Genomic DNA, 12,051 nt, shown 5'->3' on the forward strand with positions numbered 1-12,051 from the left:
AAAGTTAAGTGCAAAACTAGACAAAAAATAAACCTCTCAAGCCGAGCCCATAGCGCATATTTGGCCTACACAAGAGAAAAGAAACAATAAAAGAAAAAGGAAATTGGCCCATCGCACACCTAAGCAATCTATTTTAATATAAGACAGACATAGCGGCATGGATCTTGAAGCAACAACGATCTAATGGCCAGGGAGTCGACTGAGTTTTAACAGTCCCGTATGAACCTAAATAGAGAAAAAAATAGTAGAAAAAAATTAAAAAGTCGAGGCCTATGAAATAAAGTGCTTAGAGCATCTCCAGCCGCGCCCCCAACAGCCCCCCCAGGCGACTTTTTCGGCACCGACACCAAAAAAACGGCCCAGTCGCGTCCCCAGGACGACGAAAAGCGCCGGTTCGGCCCTTTTTTCCGTTCGGCGGCCGCAGGCCGAACCCGACACACTTGGGGGCGCTTGGGGGCTCCGGCACAAGGGAAAATTACGGCTGGCCCACGCGGTTAGGTGAAAAGTCAAGATTTTCTTCCCCGACCGCCTCCCACCCCCGCGCTCTCGGCCGCAACTAGGTATATCCCGGCGCCGCCCCGCCGCCCTTCACCGGTAGATAGACATTCCCCGTTGGAAAAATAGCATAGGTTCGCCGCGACAGCCCCTCCGACACCAGCTGGGCGTTTCCGGCCGCCGTTTCCGGCCGCGGAGGGTCAGTTTAGTGGCGGGTGCACGCCCACCGCGCGCAAGGTGTTCGGCGATTTGCCTACCTCAGCGATGGACTCGGATGACGAGGAAGTGCTCACCGCGCTGCTGGAGGAGGAAGCCGAGGCCGACGTCCAGGAAGAAGAGTATCTCATGGTGCTCGCCGCCCTCGCCCAGCTGCTGGCGAGCAATGAAAAGCCGCGGCGAGGTGGCTCGGCGCCGGGGCGGGTTAAAGCAAAGAACCGGCATCGTCTCGAAGGCTACTACATGCTCTACTCCGACTACTTCGCCGATGCTCCACTTCACGGCGACAGAACATTTCGGCGCCATTATCGGATGAGCAGAAAGCTTTTCCTCCGGATTGTGAATTCCATCCGGGAGTTCGACAACTACTTCAAATGCAAGATGGATTGCACCGGCAAACTTGGATTCACCTCGATCCAGAAATGCACGACAGCGATGAGGATGCTTGCATACGGAGCTCCCGGTGACGCACAGGACGACTATGGGCGCATGGCCTAGTCCACCAGCATAGAGTGTTTCTACAAGTTCTGTCGGGCAGTGGTGGCAGTGTTTGGACCGCAATACTTGAGAACACCCAATGCGGAAGACACTGCTCGGATCCTAGCATAGAATTCAGCAAGAGGATTTCCTGGGATGCTTGGAAGCATCGACTGCATGCATTGGAAATGGAAGAATTGCCCATTTGCTTGGCAGGGGATGTACAAAGGCACCAAAGGCGGTTGCAGTATGGTACTTGAGGCGGTGGCCACACAAGACCTCTGGATTTGGCACTCCTTCTTTGGTATGCCACGAACTCACAATGACATCAACGTGCTGCAGTTCTCTCTTGTCTTTGCCAAGCTTGTTGAAGGTCATTCTCCTCCAGTGAACTTCGAGATCAATGGGCGGCAGTACAACAAGGGGTACTATCTAGCTGATGGCATCTATCCGAGATGGTCGACATTTGTCAAGACCATCAAAAACACTGTTCCTGGAGGCAAGAATGCCTGGTTTGCAAAGATTCAAGAGGCTTGCAGGAAGGATGTCGTGCGGGCATTTGGTGTGCTCCAATCTCGATTTGCTGTTGTCCGGTACCCCACTCAGACCTGGTCGAAAGATCAAATGTGGGAGATCATGACCTGCTGTGTCATCTTGCACAACATGATCATTGAGAGCGAGTAGGAAGATCCAGTGTTTGACACTGAACCATACCACCGGCAGGGTCCTCTTACCCAAGTTGATCACCAGCTACCGTCAACATGGACTGCCTACCTCAGTATGCGTCAGGAGATCCGAGACCCACAGGTGCATCATCAACTGCAGCAAGATCTGATAGAGCACCTATGGAGGCTCAAGGGCGACACCGGGCGTGACGTGTGATGAAATATGAGTTTTTATTTGTTGAACTATATAATTTGTATTGAACTATTTGTTGTTGTACTATTTTGTTGAAGTATTTGAAATTTCTGTGATGAAATATGTAATAAAAAATATTTATTTTGATAATTGAACGCTGAGCCACGGCGAACCACGCCGAATATGGGCCTATTCTCGCCCATATGGGCCTTTTTCGTCGAAATGAGGCTTAAAAAACGGGCCAAAATCGGCGACTGGGGGCGACGACTGGGCGCAAAACCGTCCCCAGCGCCGAAAGAGTCGCTGGCTCGCCCCCAGGGGCGATTTTTATGCGCCCTGGGGGGCCGAACGGCTGAAGATGCTCTTAGTACTGCTACTAACTAAGAACAAAAAAACATACACAAGTCACTTCACTCTATCTGTTTGTTCCCTTCCTGTACGAAAACATCAAAAATAAAATATAAAACGGACCTAAACCTTGTAAAACAACTAGCAAAATAAAGCTCAACACACAAAGAAAAGGACCCCCGCCCAGCCCACCATCTCAAGCCTGCCCCGATCAAAAAAGCAAAGACAAAAAAACAGGCCCACCCAGTTCGTTCCTTATGTGTGCTGATTTACAAGAAACAACAGGGCTGCACGGATCCTAAAGCAACACAAAGATCTAAGGGTCAACAAATCGACTTAGACTTCACTAAAAATCAGTCGACTGATTTTTAGCAGAGCCGATTAATAATTACTCCCTCTGTAAACAAATATAAGAACGTTTAGATTACTACTTCAGTAATTTAAACGCTCTCATATTTCTTTCCGGAGGGAGTATTTCTCGTGTCGTCGATTTCCCCTTTCGATATGTGGGTTCACATTTTCATTTTTGAGCTGCCCACCTGAATTTTCATTTCAAGCCGAAGAATGGCAAACCGACAGGTTACAGGGTTTCCACCCGTTCAGAGAAGGGAAACATTTCACGACGGGGCACCGACCGAAGCTTCGGCCGGTCGCGTCCACGCGCGAACGTACCGAATAACTCACTTAGCGACACATAGGATGGGGGCCCCACCCACGTGCCTCTTCTCCCTCCTGTTTCTCTTCTTCCCTTCGCTTGTCTCTCTCTCTCCGCGCTGCCATGGCCAAGCTTCGCCGGCCGGAGACCTCCCAGGGAGCGCCACCGCCATGGGAATCAGCCGATCCGGCTGCCCTCGGACAGATCTTCTCGGATCCGCGCCACCGGAGCTCTGCATGCCCTCGTCAGACCCGACCACATTTGAGCTGCAACCCACCACGCACGGAGCTGCAACCGTTGAACCTTTTTCCTCCCGGAACGGCACCGCGGCGATGATGGCCATGGGCAGGCGTGGGAGCTCGGCGGAGCAGCAGCAAGTAGCTATGAAAATGGTTGTAGCAAATTCCAACACCGTTTGTAGCAAAACCAACTATGGCTGCAGCAAAACGACATCATCGCCATCGCGGGATTCACAGCTAAGACAATTAGTTTGAAGCTTTTTTCAATGTCGGTTGTAGCTTTTGTAACCGCCTGTTGTAGCTTTTCATTTGTCGTCCATGGCTTACGGCTCCACGGTTGAAGCTTTTTTCATCGTCGGATGAAGCTTTTTCATCGCCGGTTGTAGCTTTTCTTTGGTCGTTCATAGTTTTTCGTCATACGAGTTGAAACTTTTTTCATAGCCGGTTGAAGCTTTTTTCGTCGTCGGATGAAGCTTTTTTCATCGCCGTTGTTGTTGGAAATATGCCCTAGAGGCAATAATAAAATGGTTATTATTATATTTCTTTGTTCATGATAATTGTCTGTTATTCATGCTATAATTTTATTATCCGGAAATCATAATACACTTGTGAATACATAAACCACAACATGTCCCTAGTGAGCCTCTAGTTGACTAGCTTGTTGATCAACAAATAGTCATGGTTTCCTGACTATGGACATTGGATGTCATTGATAACGGGATCACATCATTAGGAGAATGATGTGATGGACAAGACCCAATCCTAAGCATAGCTCAAAGATCGTGTAGTTCGTTCAGCTAGAGATTTTCCAAATGTTAAGTATCATTTCCTTATACCATGAGATTGTGCAACTCCCGGATACCGTAGGAGTGCTTTGGGTGTACCAAACATCACAACGTAACTGGGTGACTATAAAGGTGCACTACGGGTATCTCCGAAAGTGTCTGTTGGGTTGGCACGAATCGAGACTGGGATTTGTCACTTCGTATGACGGAGAGGTATCTCTGGGCCCACTCGGTAATGCATCATCATAATGAGCTCAATGTGACCAAGTGTCTGGTCACGGGATCATGCATTACGGTACGAGTAAAGTGACTTGCCGGTAACGAGATTAAACGAGGTATTGGGATACCGACGATCGAGTCTCGGGCAAGTAACGTACCGATTGACAAAGGGAATTGAATACAAGGTTGATTGAATCGTCGACATCGTGGTTCATCCAATGAGATCATTGAGGAGCATGTGGGAGCCAACATGGGTATGCAGATCCCGTTGTTGGTTATTGACCGGAGAGGCGTCTCAGTCATGTCTGCATGTCTCCCGAACCCATAGGGTCTACACACTTAAGGTTCCATGACGCTAGGGTTGTAGAGATATGAGTATGCAGTAAAGTGAAAGTTGTTCGGAGTCCTGGATGAGATCCCGGATGTCACGAGGAGTTCCGGAATGGTCCGGAGGTAAAGAATTGTATATAGGAAGTCAGGTTTCGGCCATCAAGAAAGTTTCAGGATACCGGGACCACCGGAAGGGTCAGGAGGGGGGGGTCCACCGGGTGGGGCCACCTATCCCGGAGGGCCCCATGGGCTCAAGTGGGAGGGGAACCAGCCCCTGGTGGGCTGCTGCGCCCCCCTTGGCCCCCCTGCGCCTAGGGTTGGGAAACCCTAGGGGTGGGGGCGCCTCCACCTGGCTTGGGGGGCAAGCCACCCCCCTGGCCGCCGCCCCCTTGGAGATCCCATCTCCTAGGGACGGCGCCCCCCTAGGGGCCCTATATAAAGAGGGGGGGGGGAGGGAGGGCAGCCGCACCCATGCTCTTGGAGCCTCCCTCTTCCCTTGCTACACCTCTCCCTCTGGCAGACGCTTGGCGAAGCCCTGCCGAGATCGCTGCTGCATCCACCACCACGCCGTCGTGCTGCTGGATCTTCATCAACCTCTCCTTCCCCCTTGCTTGATCAAGAAGGAGGAGACGTCTCCCTGACCATACGTGTGTTGAATGCGGAGGTGCCGTCCGTTCGGTGCTAGGATCTCCGGTGATTTGGATCACGACGAGTACGACTCCTTAAACCCCGTTCCCTTGAACGCTTCCGCTCGATCTACAAGTGTATGTAGGTGCAGTCCTCTCTCTCATTGCTATATGAACTCATAGATTGATCTTGGTGAAACCGTAGGAAAATTTTTATTTTCTGCAACGTTCCCCAACAGTGGCATCATGAGCTAGGTCTATGCATAGTTCTCTTTGCACGAGTAGAACACAAATCTGTTGTAGGCGTAGATGTTGTCAACTTTCTTGCCACTACTAGTCTTATTTTGCTTCAGCGGTATTGTGGGATGAAGCGGCCCGGACCGACCTTACACGTACGCTTACGTGAGACAGGTTCCACCGACTGACATGCACTAGTTGCATAAGGTGGCTAGCGGGTGTCTGTCTCTCCCACTTTAGTTGGAGCGGATTCGATGAAAAGGGTCCTTATGAAGGGTAAATAGAAGATGACAAATCACATTGTGGCTTTTACATAGGTAAGAAAACGTTCTTGCTAGAACCCTATTGCAGCCACGTAAAACTTGCAACAACAATTAGAGGACGTCTAACTTGTTTTTGCAGCATATGATTTGTGATGTGATATGGCCAAAATTTGTGATGAATGATGAATGATATATATGTGATGTATGAGATCATGTTCTTGTAATAGGAATCACGACTTGCATGTCGATGAGTATGACAACCGGCAGGAGCCATAGGAGTTGTCTTAATTATTGTATGACCTACGTGTCATTGATTTAAACACCATGTAATTACTTTACCTTATTGCTAAACCATTAGCCATAGTAGTAGAAGTAATAGTTGGCGAGCAACTTCATGGAGACACGATGATGGAGATCATGATGACGAAGATCATGGTGTCATGCCGGTGACAAAGATGATCATGGAGCCCCAAAGATGGAGACCAAAGGAGCTATATGATATTGGCCATATCATGTCACTATTTAATTGCATGTGATGTTTATTATGTTTATGCATCTTGTTTACTTAGAACGACGGTAGTAAATAATATGATCCCTCATAATAATTTCAAGAAAGTGTTCCCCCTAACTGTGCACCGTTGCGAAAGTTTGTCGTTTCAAAGCACCACATGATGATCAGGTGTGATAGATTCTAACGTTCACATACAACGGGTGTAAGATAGATTTACACATGCAAAACACTTAGGTTAACTTGACGAGCCTAGCATGTACAGACATGGCCTCGGAACACAAGAGACTGAAAGGTCGAACATGAGTCGTATGGAAGATACGATCAACATGGAGATGTTCACCGATGATGACTAGTCCGTCTCACGTGATGATCAGACACGACCTAGTCGACTCGGATCATGTATCACTTAGATGACTAGAGGGATGTCTGATCTGAGTGGGAGTTCATTAAATAATTTGATTAGATGAACTTAATTATCATGAACTTAGTCTAAAAACATTTGCAAATATGTCTTGTAGATCAAATGGCCAGCGCTCATGTCCACCTCAACTTCAACGCGTTCCTAGAGAAAACCAAGCTGAAAGATGATGGCAGCAACTATACGGACTGCGTCCGGAACCTGAGGATCATCCTCATAGCTGCAAAGAAAGATTATGTCTTAGAAGCACCGCTAGGTGAAGCTCCCATCCCAAAGAACCAAGACGTCATGAACACTTGGAAGTCTCGTGCTGATGATTACTCCCTCGTTCAGTGCGGCATGCTTTACAGCTTAGAACCGGGGCTCCAAAAGCGTTTTGAGCAACACAGAGCATATGAGATGTTCGAAGAGCTGAAAATGGTTTTCCAAGCTCATGCTCGGGTCGAGAGATATGAAGTCTCCGACAAGTTCTTCAGCTGTAAGATGGAGGAAAATAGTTCTGTCAGTGAGCACATACTCAAAATGTCTGGGTTGCACAACGGCTTGACTCAGCTGGGAGTTAATCTCCCGGATAACGCGGTTATTGACAGAATTCTTCAGTCGCTTCCACCGAGCTACAAGAGCTTTGTGATGAACTTCAATATGCAGGGGATGGAAAAGACCATTCCTGAAGTATATTCAATGTTGAAATCAGCAGAGGTAGAGATCAAAAAGGAACATCAAGTGTTGATGGTGAATAAAACCACTAAGTTCAAGAAAGGCAAGGGTAAGAAGAACTTCAAGAATGACGGCAAGGAAGTTGCCGCGCCCGGTAAGCCAGCTACTGGGAAGAAGACAAAGAATGGACCCAAGTCTGAGACTGAGTGCTTTTATTGCAAAGGGAAGGGTCACTGGAAGCGGAACTGCCCCAAATACTTAGCGGACAAGAAGGCCGGCAACACTAAAGGTATATGTGATATACATGTAATTGATATGTACCTTACCAGTGCTCGTAGTAGCTCCTGGGTATTTGATACCGGTGCCGTTGCTCATATTTGTAACTCAAAACAGGAGCTGCGGAATAAGCGGAGACTGGCGAAGGACGAGGTGATGATGCGCGTCGGGAATGGTTCCAGAGTCGATGTGATCGCCGTCGGCACGCTACCTCTACATTTACCTATGGGATTAGTTTTAAACCTCAATAATTTTTATTTAGTGCCAGCTTTGAGCATGAACATTGTATCTGGATCTCGTTTAATACGATATGGCTACTCATTTAAATCCAAGAATAATGGTTGTTCTATTTATATGAGAGATATGTTTTATGGTCATGCCCCGATGGTCAATGGTTTATTCTTAATGAATCTCGAACGTGATGTTACACATATTCATAATGTGAATACCAAAAGATGTAAAGTTGATAACGAAAGTCCCACATACTTGTGGCACTACCGCCTTGGTCACATTCGTGTCAAGCGCATGAAGAAGCTCCATGCTGATGGACTTTTAGAGTCTCTCAATTATGAATCATTTGACACATTCGAACCATGCCTCATGGGCAAAATGACCAAGACTCCGTTCTCCGGAACAATGGAGCGAGCAACCAACTTATTGGAAATCATACATACTGATGTGTGCGGTCCAATGAGCGTTGAGGCTCGCGGAGGATATCGCTATGTTCTCACTCTCACTGATGACTTAAGTAGATATGGGTATGTCTACCTAATGAAACACAAGTCTGAGACCTTTGAAAAGTTCAAGGAATTTCAGAATGAGGTAGAGAATCAACGTGACCGAAAGATAAAGTTCTTACGATCAGATCGTGGAGGAGAATATTAAAGTCACGAATTTGGTACGCACTTAAGGAAATGTGGAATCGTTTTACAACTCACGCCGCCTGGAACACCTCAGCGTAATGGTGTGTCCGAACGTCGTAATCGCACTTTATTGGATATGGTGCGATCTATGATGCCTCTTACCGATTTACCGCTATCTTTTTGGGGATACGCTCTAGAGATAGCTACCTTCACTTTAAATAGGGCACCGTCTAAATCCGTTGAGACGACACCGTATGAATTATGGTTTGGGAAGAAACCTAAGCTGTCATTTCTAAAAGTTTGGGGATGCGATGCTTATGTCAAGAAACTTCAACCTGAAAAGCTCGAACCCAAGTCGGAAAAGTGCATCTTCATAGGATACCCTAAGGAAACCATTGGGTATACCTTCTACCTTAGATCCGAAGGCAAGATCTTTTTTGCCTAGAACGGGTCCTTTCTGGAGAAAGAGTTTCTCTCGAGAGAAGTAAGTGGGAGGAATGTGGAACTTGATGAAGTACTACCTCTTGAACCGGTAAGTAACGCAGCTCAGGAAGAAGTTCCTGTGGTGCCTACACCGACTGGAGAGGAAATTAATGACGATGATCAAGGTACTTCGGATCAAGTCGCTACTAAACTTCATAGGTCCACAAGGACACGTTCCACACCAGAGTGGTATGGTAACCCTGTCCTGGTAATCATGTTGTTAGACAACGGTGAACCTTCGAACTATGAAGAAGCGATGGCGGGCCCAGATTCCAGCAAATGGCTTGAAGCCATACAATCCGACATAGAATCCATGTATGAAAACAAAGTATGGACTTTGACAGACTTGCCCGATGATCGGCGAGCGATAGAAAACAAATGGATCTTTAAGAAGAAGACGGACGCGGATGGTAATGTTACCATCTATAAAGCTCGACTTGTCGCTAAGGGTTATCGACAAGTTCAAGGGGTTGACTACGATGAGACTTTCTCTCCCGTAGCGAAGCTGAAGTCCGTCCGAATCATGTTCGCAATTGCCGCATACTATGATTATGAGATATGGCAGATGGGCATCAAAATGGCATTCCTTAACGGTTATCTTAAGGAAGAACTGTATATGATGCAGCCAGGAGGTTTTGTTGATCCTAAGAATGCTAACAAGGTATGCAAGCTCCAGCGATCCATTTATGGGCTGGTGCAAGCATCTCGGAGTTGGAACATTCGCTTTGATGAGATGATCAAAGCGTTTGGGTTTATGCAGACTTATGGAGAAGCCTACGTTTACAAGAAAGTGAGTGGGAGCTCTGTAGCATTTCTCATATTATATGTAGATGACATACTTCTGATGGGAAATGATATAGAACTTTTGGACATCAATAAGGCCTACTTGAATAAGTGTGTTTCAATGAAGGACCTTGGAGAAGCTGCTTACATATTAGGCATCAAGATCTATAGGGATAGATCAAGACGCCTCATAGGTCTTTCACAAAACACATACCTTGATAAGATATTGAAGAAGTTCAATATGGATCAGTCCAAGAAAGGGTTCTTGCCTGTATTGCAAGGTGTGAGATTGAGCTTGGCTCAATGCCCGACCACGACAGAAGATAAAGAAGAGATGAGTGGCATCCCCTATGCCTCAACCATAGGATCTATTATGTATGCCATGCTGTGTACCAGACCGGATGTAAACCTTGCCGTAAGTTTGGTAGGAAGGTACCAAAGTAATCCCAGCAAGGAACACTGGACAGCGGTCAAGCATATCTTGAAGTACCTGAAAAGGACAAAGGACATGTTTCTCGTTTATGGAGGTGACGAAGAGCTCGTCGTAAAGGGTTACGTCGATGCTAGCTTTGACACAGATCTGGATGACTCTAAGTCACAAACCGGATACGTGTATATTTTGAATGGTGGGGCAGTAAGCTGGTGCAGTTGCAAGCAAAGCGTCGTGGCGGGATCTACATGTGAAGCGGAGTACATGGCAGCCTCGGAGGCAGCGCATGAAGCAATATGGGTGAAGGAGTTCATCACCGACCTAGGAGTCATACCCAATGCGTCGGGGCCGATCAAACTCTTCTGTGACAACACTGGAGCTATTGCACTTGCCAAGGAGCCCAGGTTTCACAAGAAGACCAGGCACATCAAGCGTCGCTTCAACTCCATTCGTGAAAACGTTCAAGATGGAGACATAGATATTTGCAAAGTACATACGGACCTGAATGTGGCAGATCCGTTGACTAAACCTCTCCCTAGGGCAAAACATGATCAACACCAGAATTCCATGGGTGTTCGATTCATCACAATGTAACAAGATTATTGAACTCTAGTGCAAGTGGGAGACTGTTGGAAATATGCCCTAGAGGCAATAATAAAATGGTTATTATTATATTTCTTTGTTCATGATAATTGTCTGTTATTCATGCTATAATTGTATTATCCGGAAACCATAATACACGTGTGAATACATAGACCACAACATGTCCCTATTGAGCCTCTAGTTGACTAGCTCGTTGATCAACAGATAGTCATGGTTTCCTGACTATGGACATTGGATGTCATTGATAACGGGATCACATCATTAGGAGAATGATGTGATGGACAAGATCCAATCCTAAGCATAGCTCAATGATCGTGTAGTTCGTTTAGCTAGAGCTTTTCCAAATGTCAAGTATCATTTCCTTAGACCATGAGATTGTGCAACTCCCGGATACCGTAGGAGTGCTTTGGGTGTACCAAACGTCACAATGTAACTGGGTGACTATAAAGGTGCACTACGGGTATCTTCGAAAGTGTCTGTTGGGTTGGCACGAATCGAGACTGGGATTTATCACTTCATATGACGGAGAGGTATCTCTGGGCCCACTCGGTTATGCATCATCATAATGAGCTCAATGTGACCAAGTGTCTGGTCATGGGATCATGCATTACGGTATGAGTAAAGTGACTTACCGGTAACGAGATTAAACGAGGTATTGGGATACCGACGATCGAGTCTCGGGCAAGTAACGTACTGATTGACAAAGGGAATTGAATACAGGGTTGATTGAATCCTCGACATCGTGGTTCATCTGATGAGATCATCGAGGATCATGTGGGAGCCAACATGGGTATCCAGATCCCTCTGTTGGTTATTGACCGGAGAGGCGTCTCGGTCATGTCTGCATGTCTCCCGAACCCGTAGGGTCTACACACTTAAGGTTCGTGACGCTAGGGTTGTAGAGATATGAGTATGCAGTAAACCGAAAGTCGTTCGGAGTCTCGGATAAGATCCCGGACGTCACGAGGAGTTCCGGAATGGTCCGGAGGTAAAGAATTATATATAGGAAGTCAGGTTTCGGCCATCGGAAAAGTTTCGGGGATCACCCCTATTGTACCGAGACCACCGGAAGGGTCCCGGGGGGGTCCACCGGGTGGGGCCACCTATCCCGGAGGGCCCCATGGGCTGAAGTGGGAGGGGAACCAGCCTCTGGTGGGCTGGTGCGCCCCCCCTTGGGCCCCCCTGTGCGTAGGGTTGGGAAACCATAGGGGTGGGGGCGCCTCCACCTGGCTTGGGGGCAAGCCACCCCCCTGGCCGCTGCCCCTCCTTGGAGATCCCA

Source organism: Triticum aestivum, chromosome 4B, assembly GCF_018294505.1.
Source record: "Triticum aestivum cultivar Chinese Spring chromosome 4B, IWGSC CS RefSeq v2.1, whole genome shotgun sequence".
Lineage (NCBI taxonomy): Eukaryota > Viridiplantae > Streptophyta > Magnoliopsida > Poales > Poaceae > Triticum > Triticum aestivum.